Source organism: Hesperophylax consimilis, chromosome 13 (genome assembly GCF_061612785.1).
Source record: "Hesperophylax consimilis isolate HC1 chromosome 13, BYU_Hcon_1.0, whole genome shotgun sequence".
NCBI classification, from domain to species: Eukaryota; Metazoa; Arthropoda; class Insecta; order Trichoptera; family Limnephilidae; genus Hesperophylax; species Hesperophylax consimilis.
Genome location: NC_142848.1, coordinates 34,470,494 through 34,482,583, shown reverse-complemented (window position 1 = coordinate 34,482,583; position 12,090 = coordinate 34,470,494). Strand labels below are relative to the sequence as shown.

General features: G+C 33.2%; 1 long non-coding RNA gene across 1 annotated transcript; it reads right to left on the bottom strand.

The window, feature by feature from the left end:
• Positions 1–1,219: 1,219 nt before the first annotated feature.
• On the bottom strand, positions 1,220–11,741 carry LOC149418882 (uncharacterized). Its single transcript, XR_016302995.1, has 3 exons — positions 11,597–11,741; positions 2,230–2,454; positions 1,220–1,375 (listed from the first exon to the last, which is right to left on the bottom strand). It is a non-coding gene; the product is annotated as an uncharacterized LOC149418882 (long non-coding RNA).
• Positions 11,742–12,090: the final 349 nt, after the last annotated feature.

Genomic DNA, 12,090 nt, shown 5'->3' with positions numbered 1-12,090 from the left:
AGAATAAACACATTTTTGGCTTGTAGCTTCATCTTAGTAAGAATGAAAACAATACGCGTATCTGATGCGCGGTTGTTACTTTTACTGTGAACTACCTCACACTGATGGGTTTCTTATGTTTATGGGGTTATTTTCAATTTAAAGTTACGGCAAAAAACATGTTGTTGTTGTCTCTCTGTGTAGGTTATTTAATAACATTAAAAAGTGAGTTTTCATTGAATTACGTTGTTTTGCGGCAGTATAGTACAAGCGATGACCGTAAAAATCCTTTCCGTCACTTCAACCAAATAAGTGCTGGGCATTAATACCAAATAAGATTAGTTAAAATTGCTTTCTGCCAGATTTCGACTCGGGAGGAATTCTGGAAACCGACGTTTCCGGTGTAATTTTTAGGGTGTCATAATATCCGACGCGCACTTTACACTTTTACTTTAAAACCAACAGCAAAACTTCACGGATAGTTAGTTATGAAAAAATGCGTTTTGATATCCAGAACAAAATCGAAAGGAATCTTTTCTGCGTGAGCCATAATGTCCGACTACATGTCTGAATTCATATTGAGCGTATTTTGGCCCGCGGGATTGCAGGCTCAAGGCAGAGATTTGGATTGGTAACAGCGATTTATCCTCAGAAAATCCTTCGGGTACATGCTCATATATACGGGTACATAATAATAGGAACCAGGAAAAACTTATTTATATTTTCTTTCATTTGGAAAACAAAATGATATCAAATTTTATAATTTATGGCAAAATATGTATAATTACTCAACCAATAAAAGGTTTTCACTGAGTCCGGTCAGTGGTTGAGTGGGCATAGCGCTTGGGTCTCACCCGAGCGTCGCGTGTTCGATTCCTCGGCTGGCTAAGTCCTCCATCACAACACAAGCAACATTTTCGGCTTTCTGTGGTGGTAGTAGGAGATTTTCAAACATTGTTGGGTTATTCGTGACCCGGGAATGTTTGTCTTTCTTTAAAAAAAAATATATGTTTTGTGTGAATGTTATTTTCTAAATTTAGGTTTGAAAATGTGAGGTTCCGTATTAATTAAGTCGAATTCACTGTAAGCAGTGTCAAAAGTGTATGAAGCGCGGTGAACGAATGTGTTTTGTTTTGAGTGTTGCATTAATGGATGTTTAATATATAATTTTGCCCTATTTGTATTATGTGGCTATTTTTTTGGAAAAATAATGAGTCGATGGTATCATAGATAAATAAGAATAGATTTTTTTATATGTTTAATTTCAGTTATGAATCTTATATTTATAACAGGGATAATTAATATTTTACAAAACAACAGTTACATTATTTAGTCAAGAAATTCCGAAGATGGGTAGTAGGCCTTTAAATGGTGCTGTTGTCGTGAAGATGGGAAACTGAAACAATAAAATATTTATTATTTTTAAGCAATAATTATTAGCCTGAAACATCTTTATAAATTGAAAATATCTTCCGAGGAAAAATAGATATCGCCGACGGGAATTGAACTCGCAGCCTTCTGATTACCGGTCAAACCGCTAAATAACTCGATCTTGGCACACATCACTACTTGCTTCAATCAAAATCATTTTGTTTTTATATATATTTTTTAATTTGTTTATTCAGTTTTTTATGTACATATTTTAATTCACACAAATCTTACAACAATCAGTCATTGGTTTGTTTGTACAAATACATACATACATCTACTCTTACACACAATTCTGTTAATCTGACTCTTGACAAGTGTTTGGTTCAGCTGATCTATACCATGTCTTCCCCGGGCGTCCACGAATTCTGCATTCGTATTCGCGTCAGATTTTCTTTTAGAATCCTTCCTTCGTTCATTCGCTCTTCTTGCACAAACCATCTAAGCGTCCCGTTCTTAATGTTAATCATTACGCTTACATCAGTTTTGTATTATTGGCGGATCTTCACATTTTTTACACGGTAATACATGGTTTTACGATGTCTCATGGATCCTCAGGGATCTAATTTAAACTGCAATCAGTTTACTTTAATCCTTCCACTGCCAGCTTCGTGCCTCACTGCCATACATCAGGGTTGGTACCGGCGCTCCATTGTGGACTGCTAGCTTCACCTTTATGGCCAAACATAACAGTGACACAACAGAACATGATTAAAATACTAGGTTAGGTTAGGTTTTATGTTTGTTTGTTCTTTTTGTTCACATTTCTTCAATGTTCTTATTTGTCACCGTCCTGTTTTGTCATGGAACCGATTAAATTACCTCTTCAATAGAATTGTATCATCCGTGGTGATGATGATGTCCATGGCCCCCGTAGCCACCGTAGCCCCCGTGGTGCTCATTGCTCCCGGAGCCGTAGCCTCCGTAGTGCTCGTGGCTCCCGTGGCCGTGTCCCCCGTAGCCATGCTCGTAACTACCGGAGTCAGGTTCGGCTTTGGGCGCCGGTAGGGCCAGGCACGCCACCATCACCATGAAAATCACAAATATCTGAAAAAAACAAAAATAATAAAAAAATAAAATAAAAAAATCATCTGAAAATAAATAACAATAATCTGATAATACAACAATCATCTGAAAGTAAATACAATCATCGGCAAATATAACAATCATCTGAAAGTAAATAACAATCATCGGAAAATAAATAACAATCATCTGAAAATACATAACAATCATCTGAAAATACATAACAATCATCGAAAGAAAAAACAATAACCAAAAAAAAACAATCATCTAAAAATAAAAATAAATAATCATCGGAAAATAAATAACTATCATCTGAAAATAAATAACTATCATCTGAAAATAAATAACAATTTCTGTATTAGGTATAAATTCCAACTACCCTTCAGATTCATATTCCTCCATATTCCCACTGTCTCCGAACAATTAAGGGCAAATCACAAAAAAATATTAAAAATCAATACGATTATCATGTCATTTTTAATTCTAAGTGGCCTTTTTCATACAAAACTTATATTTGGGTTTGAGACCAAAATACCCAAGAAAAAAGAATTATTATTATTTTTAATCAAAAGGTACATATACAATGGAATCAGTTGGCTGAAACGGCATCGCGTTTGGGTACGATCCAGGCGTTGTGTGTTCAATTTCTCGGCTGGCTAAGTCCTCCATCACAACACAAGCAACATTTTCTGTTTACTGTGGTGGTAGTAGGAGAATATTGTCAGGTTATTCGTAACCCGGGAACGTTTGTCTGTCTTTAAGAAAGAAAAAAAGTCAAATGTCTTGTGCAAATGTAATCCAGTAAAAGCTAACAACTAGTTTCGTTGTCACGTGACATCTTCATTTAAGTCATTAAAAAACGTGAAAAAAGTTTTGATGTGTTCCAAACTAACATCCTTGTAGACAAATTACAATTGCAATAAAAATAAATTATTCGGAATCTTTTATCATAATATTAATGAATATTCATTTTTATTATAATTTACTCTCAGTTATAACTCACGTTCTTTTATTGATTATCTTCTCATTATTGTCTAGTGTTTGTGGCGGACGGCGCGTTGTAGCCTAATGTTTTTTTTAATACAATCGTATTTATTCTGAGATCGATGAAATTTTGCACACATGAACTTAAAAACAACGGGAACAATCTGTCTATCTCAGTGGCGGATTAACCCTAAGGCAAAGTAGGCACGTGCCTAGGGGCGCCAGTTACAAAGGGGCGCCGGCGGGCGCCCCTTTGTAACTGAATAATAATAAATGAAAATATATAAACTTAATTTTGTAAGTAAGTATGCACCTGCTTACACAATATAAAAGATTATTTACTTCTGTATAGATGCAGAGCTTCCAAAGCATACTCGCCTTCTTGATTATTCCTCCATGCCTCCATCGCATGATTTTTTAATAGAAGACCGCTCGCTCGTGGATTCGTTCGCGGGCGTTGCTAGATTGCAGGGCAAAGGGCGCAGCGGGGGCAGGGGATAAGCGGCCGGCACCGGACTTCCGAACGGATGACGGGGTGACAGTCACACTCATCACTTTCAGCTTGGATGTCGCCGGTTACGCGCGCTTCTATTGATTACGTACTCGCAGCGGTATTTGAGTGAATTAATTAGTACATTGCGTTTTAGTTCATTACCCAAATAATGAGTGAATTGAAGAAGAAACCTAGTGGTGCAGCTTATAAAAGGAAGGCTAAGGAAAAAGAAGAAAAAAATCAAAATATTATAAAGCATACGAAACATATGCATATTGTTATCATTTATAATGTTAAATAATAAATAAAAAAAATAAAAATAAAAAAATAAAAAAAAATATTGAGACATTTTTTTCTAAATTAAAAAGTGATGATTCGGAATTTTCTAACGCAATTCACAGTGCGTCTTCTACCGAGTCTATTCAATGTGAAATTCCTACTAGTTCTAAACAACACGATTTGTCCATGCTGCCTACTCCGTCAGCCGTAGAAGTTGTGAGGCAGTCGCAAAATAGACTGTTTATCGTGGGATGTGACCCAGTCAAGTGGGATATCAATAACGAAACACAAGAATACATTGCAATTAATGGATTTAATCAAAATCAAAATGCAGATTTTTCATTGAGTAAGAGAATATATGAAGATTAAATCTCACGTTTTTTGACAAAAACAATGTTTGAAAGAAAGTTGTTAAATAGAGAAAAACTTCCAAGGAAATGGCTTATTTACTCTCCAAGCACAGGTAAAGTTTATTGTGGACCTTGTTTATTATTCGGTGGTGGAACTAGTTTTGGAAAACAAGATGTTGGTTTTAATGATTGAAAGAACGCATCGAATAGATTAGAAAGCCACGAAAACTCATGTGAACATAAAACATGTATTTTGAGCTTGCAACGTAGATCTAACATTGACGGTCGTGTCGATCATGAGCTCGCCGCTCAATTTCTAGAAGAGATGACTTATTGGCGTGAAGTTTTAAAACGAGTGGTTGCCACTGTAAAATCTTTAGCATCGCGTGGTTTACCTTTTAGAGGACATGACGAAAAACTTGGCTCTCTTCATAACGGAAATTACTTAATGACGCTGGAACTCATAGCGGAGTTTGATCCGTTTTTAAGTAAACATATTGCTCAATATGGCGGCAAGGGAAAGGGATATACCAATTACTTAAGTTCTACAACGTGTGACGAATTTATTGAATTGATGGCAAACAAAATATTAACACAAATAAAACATGAAATCAAGATACCAAAATATTATTCAATAATAGTGGATTCAACACCAGATATTTCCCACATTGACCAATTAACTTTCGTGATCCGATACATTCAAACCGACGGTACGCCCGTTGAACGTTTTCTTAAGTTTATCGCAAATGTCGGTCACAAATCACAAGACATAGCAAATGCTATTATTAAAACATTGGACATGATTGAAATTAATATATTAGACTGTAGAGGCCAGTCGTATGATAATGCCGCAAATATGTCAGGCATTTACAATGGATTACAGGCCAAAATAAAAGAAATATGTCCCCTAGCAGAATATATACCCTGCTCTGCACATTCGCTTAACCTAGTGGGTGAATGTGCCGCTGAATGCGCTCAAGAAGCTTGTTGGTTCTTTGGTCTCCTTCAAGAAATCTACACATTTTTTACAGCTTCAACTCAAAGATGGCAAACTCTACAAGCACAAATAATCCTAGGTAATGATAAAAAAAATAAAACTACTGTCAAAAATCCATCTGACACACGCTGGTCAGCTCGAGCAGATGCTTGCAAAAGTTTGAAAGAGTCATTTCCAGAAATTTGCAATGCTTTAATTGCTATCGAGAGCAATACAGAGGAAAAACGTTCTGTTGTATGTGAAGCTAAAGACATAAGATTGAAATTAGAACGACTAGAAACTGCTTTCATGATCGTGTTTTGGGGTTTTATTTTAGTTCACATGAATAAAACCAATAAAAAATTACAGTCCGTTGATATTGATATTTGTACAGTTATTCAAATGTATGACAGTCTGATTCTAATAATTTCTTCAGAAAGGGAAAATTTTAATAAATATGAAGAGCAAGCCTTAGAATTCGCATTAGTCAGAGAATATGAAAAGGACATCAAGAGGATACGGAAGAGAAAACTCACAGCAGATGAATCTGCCGAAGATATTACTTTTTCATTATCTGGTCGGGAAACATTTAGAGTGACAGTATATTTAGTAATTATAGACAGACTTGTCGTTGAACTTCAAAAGAGACGAGATGCGTACAGCAATTTTTATACCAAATTTTCGTTTTTAAGCAATTTGGTCAATTTGAACACCGAAGAAGTTCAAAATAGTGCTAGTATGTTAGTAACAATATATTCTAGTGATTTAGAAAAGTGCTTTGTTGATGAATGTATCCATCTACGTTCTTATTTAAGAACGATAGCTCGAGATGGAGATCTGCCCCGAACAACCAAAGCGATTTTACAGGTTCTAAGAAAAAAAGAACTTGAAACAATTTATCCAAACATTGACATAGCCTTAAAAATGTGCGTATCGACGGCAGTCAGCAATTGCAGTGGCGAGCGGAGTTTTTCCTGTCTAAAGAGAGTGAAAAATTATCTTCGCTCAACCATGACAGACAGGAGATTAAATTCGTTAGCCATACTTAACATTGAATCCAAATTACTGCTCTCTTTAAACTATGACGATGTTATTAACAACTTCGCAAAACAAAAATGTAGACGCAGAGATGTTTAATTTTTTTTGTGATTAGTATATACCAATTTTTAAATTTAATTCCCGTAATTAACCTGCTTGAAATTTAAATGCAAATGCATATTTAACTTGTGACCAACCTTTGTTTCCGTATGTTTCACAAAAAAATGTTTTCCATATTGCTCATCGTGCGTTTAATGTACATTTTATTAACATACGAGTGTACCAATCTAGGCACTGTTTTTCAAGTAAATACTTTAAAACCTCAATTTTTTCTGTCTCCTTTAATTTCTCGAAACGTGTACATTCATTCTCAAAATCATAAATTTGATGTACACATCACTGGTATTATAAGTAAGTCAGGCAGTGCCTTAGTGGGTTTTCATTTCTTGTTTTCTTATTATGTTATTACATACAATTTGTTATTTTATATTATGTTATTATATACTATTTTCTATTATACATTATATGTACAAAGAAATGTGAATAAGTAAGGTTAAAAAAATATATACATATAAATACATATTAAAGTTCCTAATAGACATACCTAATTTAAGGAGTCAAAATATATTCCATATTGAAATAATTAATAACAATATTGCATACTTCAATCCACTGTCTCGAATGTGTCGTCTGTACAACACAGTTGAATGCGACCTTATAAATATATTCGCAAACAGTCTCGCACATTTTAAAAAACAAATTAACAATCTTCTACCATAATATGTCATGGAGAACAGTTATAATTTGTTAATAACAGTTATTAGCTTTATTATTCTCCTTTTTTTCTTCCTCATCTTTCTCTGTACACTCACTATATTTTATATTTCATGTTTTATATTCGTGTTTTATATTCATGTTTTATATTTCTTTTTGATTATTATTATTTCTGTTTTTTCTCACTACTAGCATCTTCGCCTAGTAACAACTGAACCTTGTTTACGCATGCTGTGAACATTTTTAATTGGAGTGTTAATATCTGTGCACATTCCCACGCAATAATATTAATGTAATAATTTAATAAGTTAACACTCTGTAAGTGTTTCAAACAATAAATAAATAAATCATTGATCCATTGGTTAACACTTGATGTTTTTCCTGAAAACTTTTCGAGTAAAAATCTTTCTGCTGTTTTTCCTAGATTTTTATTTTCACCACCCTTACTATTATTATTTTCAGAAAGTCTCGTATCATGTTTAATTTCGTCCAGGTATTGTTCACCAAATTGTAAATTCCCACCTTCATCTAAGTAAATTTTCCTCAAATTCAGTTAAAATTAAAACTTAAAGTTAAAACTCAAAAGTTAAGGTAATTCCTATATTTTTTTTACATTAACCCAACACAAGAGGCTCTGAGGAAAATAATTTCCCTCAGGGCCTCTGTCATTTTTGAAGATGCTGTGTGGAGGGTCTTTTTGAGGAGAGGAAGGAGTGAACGTGGGTCTTGAAGAGACCCATGTTGTAGGAAGGAGGAAACACAGAGCCCGGCAAATCGTTCCACAGCCGAGCTGTTGAACACAATAACGAGTCGTAGAAGCAACCCGTTTGACATTTGTCACATGACAAATGTCAACCGAGTACATATGCACCGGTGCCGAGGGGATCAATGATGCTAGTTCCTTGGAGCATCTTCCATTGAAATACCGGTTAATAAATATTTTCCGTGTTTGATGTTTTTTCTTTAGAGAATTCTGAATTTTAGTAAAAACGTCCGTAGTTGTTATGGCGGTGTGTTTTCTTGCAAGTTTCAAATCATCAGGAATATCAAATAAATGTTCATCGGGTGACTCGATTGAAGTTATGCAGTTCACACCGGTTTTTCCACCCAATGCTGCTAACACTGTAAATGTGAATCGTAACTTTTCCATTTTTCTTCACTAAAAATATCGTTTTATAAGACAAATAAAACAATGCGTTGCTCTGAAGTACAAAGAAACGACATTTAAAGTTTATTTGTCGTCCTTTTTTATATTAAAAAATTACATTATTTTTATTAGTCACTCAGTCAGCCACATAGCGAGTACACAATGCTGTTCATAAATAAATGCTGTTTAAGTGTAACCAAGACAACACATAAGTGACATTTGAAAAGTGCATAAAATAAAATTCGTAATTTAAACAAAAAGGGATCCTAGGCATTTCTAGGTAGGTACTTATTAGTGAGTACTTATTCCTTTACATAAATAATTGATCATTTAAATTTTTTATGTTTTATTGATTATCTCTATTAATATTATAACTGCGAAAGTGTATATGTGTGTGTTTGTATAGGTATATGTTACTTCTTCATGCAAAAAAACTACTGAACCGATTGTGATGAAACTTGGTATGTAAAAAAAAGATAGCTGGCAGATGTTGCCAACGAGGGCGATATATCGCCATTTAGGCTACTCAGAACGAGAATCGGCGCTGAAAAAATCTAAAAGGCGACTGGGAGTCAAGTTAAAAACATAATTTTCACGTAAAAACATCAATTTTAAACAATTCTCTAGCCACCCCCCCCCCCCCCATGAATTTTTTTTCGGGACAAATTTTATTTTCTTGAAATTCTCTAGCCACCCCCCCCCCCCTCCCACGAAATTTTTATTTTCACGTAAAACCCACCTAACTACAAATTCGGCTACTTTAGGTACTTGTTAAAATTTATAATATGTGGTCGCTAGAGGGGCGCCGATGAGATGCTTGCCTAGGGCGCTCTCAACAGTTAATCCGCCTCTGAGTCTATCTTCATTTTCCACCCCGCAGAAAAACTGAGGAAAGCCCGGGCAACGTCGGAGACTTCTACTAGATTTACATAAATAGTTTAGCAAATAATATAAGAATTATACCGACATGTTTAAAATATACTTTTTACTATTTCTTTTATTTTTATCAAATTGAAATTAATTTTTTGAATCATTGTTTATAAAACTTACGTACAAAAATTGTAAGCATTTCAATGTACCCTATTTAAAAAGAGTAAATTAAATTAAATTGAAAATAATATGACATCGTCATTTGATTCAATTAAAAAAGGTAAATTCATTTCTCATACAAAGCACAAAAAAACTTATTAATACATGTTATAAATGCGCACTTATGTTACTTACGTACATAAAATATTATATTTGGTAAGAGAAAAAATATTGTACCTTACATAATACATAGAATAATAAATAATGCGCCGTTTTCGTGAAAATTTACCTCAAGGGCGCTGAAAAAATATATTTATTGAATTATAAATACATCTGTCTGACTAGTGACTTACATCTAAGAGTTATAATCTAGTGACTTACGACTAAGACCTATAACTACTGTCTTAATGACATGACATGACAGAAGTGTATAATAAAAGTGCAAAATACATAAAAAATAAGTTTGTGATAAATAAGTGATCTGGCAACGTGAAAATTTGTGTAAATAAGATAAAATAGAAGATTTTTTTTGAAATTGTTAACTTTGTGAAGAAAGATTTACATTGAAAACTCATATACTTTGTGTGTACCACTAAATTTAGTGTGTCAAATTCTTTAACCCCTTAAACGCCAGAATATCTACATGGAAACGTTAAAAAAAATCTGAATATAACTAGCTATTCTGGGGAAATCACACATGGTAGACTATTTTATAAATATATAAACACATTGTCTGGTAAGACAAGTAAGTTATGACGAAAATAGAATCAGATGGCGCATGGAGAAAAAAAAATTGTGATTAAAGATTTACATTGAAAACTTATGTACTTTCGGTCTTACTAAAAAACGAGGTGAAAACTTTATTCAATTGATAAACGACTGTGTATGTGAAAAACTTACCAAAATAAAACATAAAATAGTTCATGGAAAGATACATAAGATATATACATTGCTTATCCAGTCAACGAGGGTTGTTTATCTGTTGTATAAACTTAAAATAATAATAATTTAACAATGAGTTTTTGAATTTTTCCAAGGTATTTTAAATGTTCTACACATTTCTTCATTTTGAAGATATCGTAAAAAATACAACTTTAGAAACTAGATAAAACTTCCTTTCAAATTAAATATTTAAAAAGTTCAATCTTTTAATTTCAAACATGAAAAACGTGTATCAAAAACATTTTTGATCAAAACGTTGCAAAATTTTAGAGAAACCAAAAATTTGTCGACCCTTTAATTTAAGAAGTTTACAAGAAAGCTGTAACTTCACTTTTTATACTGTTAATACAATTAAAAATAATAATAATATTTCCCTGAAAATAACCAAAAAATCTGACATATTGGATCCATTTTTGAACAATATTAACGTTGATTTTTTTAAATCTTGTTTTTACCTCCGTGTGAATATGGCTTTATGTTATTAAAAAAATCACTTTCATGGAAGTTTTATTAAAGTCACGCCGTAAAAGTAAATTAAATAATAAAATATCCGACATATCCTTGCTTCCGACGATAACATACAACTATATTCACAACACGACATTATTAATGTATTAAAACTGACAAAAAATAACACAATTAATAGTAAATATATTGAATTATATTAATATGATAGTGAATTCATCATTACAATAGAAAATATTAATAAAAATATGTTTTAAATCACACATTACAAATCACGGCTGTCATATTACTAATAATGACGTGAAAATGCGCCAGTCTGCGCATGCGCCAGTCTGCCAAAATGCAATTTTGCGTGACATTTTATTAGTAATAATTCGAAATAGAAATTTCACACTCCTTATCCAATGTGTAACAAAAACACCGATTTACGGTTGTGAAGTGGTTTTTTTAGTAAGGCTGTAAGTATATACCACCTAATGTAGTGTTTTAAAAATCACTTGTTTGAATGTATCTAGCTATTCTGCATAATATATAATCAAATTATCTGTCAAGACGGTAGAGTTAAAAAAACGAAGGAGGAATGTAGCATCAAAGGGCGGATAACGAAAATTTAGCGGTGGCACACCTAGAGTTAAAAAACTACAGTGAAATTGCATCCAAACTGAAATATTTTAGCTTGAAAAACTTACTAGAAACACTGTCTTCATGTTCACTCTGAATTCTAGCACTGAATTAGACGTATATTAGCTATTGAAGATGCTCCTGGCTTTATATACCATCCAAAACGAAAATCCTTGGCAACTTGCGTCATAAACAATGTCAACAAAATTGCTTTAATAATTGTATCTTATTAATAATCAGAATGGCCAAGTTTTTTCCCAAATAACTGGTTAAGTCTATAGGTATTATTATGTTGTTTTGTAACATTTCGTACATGGTTTAATAGCAAAAAAAATGTTGTTGTTGTCGCATTACATTAAAATTATAGTTTATTGAATTATGTGATGTGTGGTCTGTACGGTCATTCTAATGGTATATTTATTTTATTTATAGTAAACATCTAGACATCCTTAAAGCTGGACACACACGGCAGAGAATGGCTCTGCAAAAACTCTGGGTCGGTAAAAAATCAGTAGGTCATCAAATATTTATAGAAGCTCGTTGTGCTATTTCTCGAAATCGG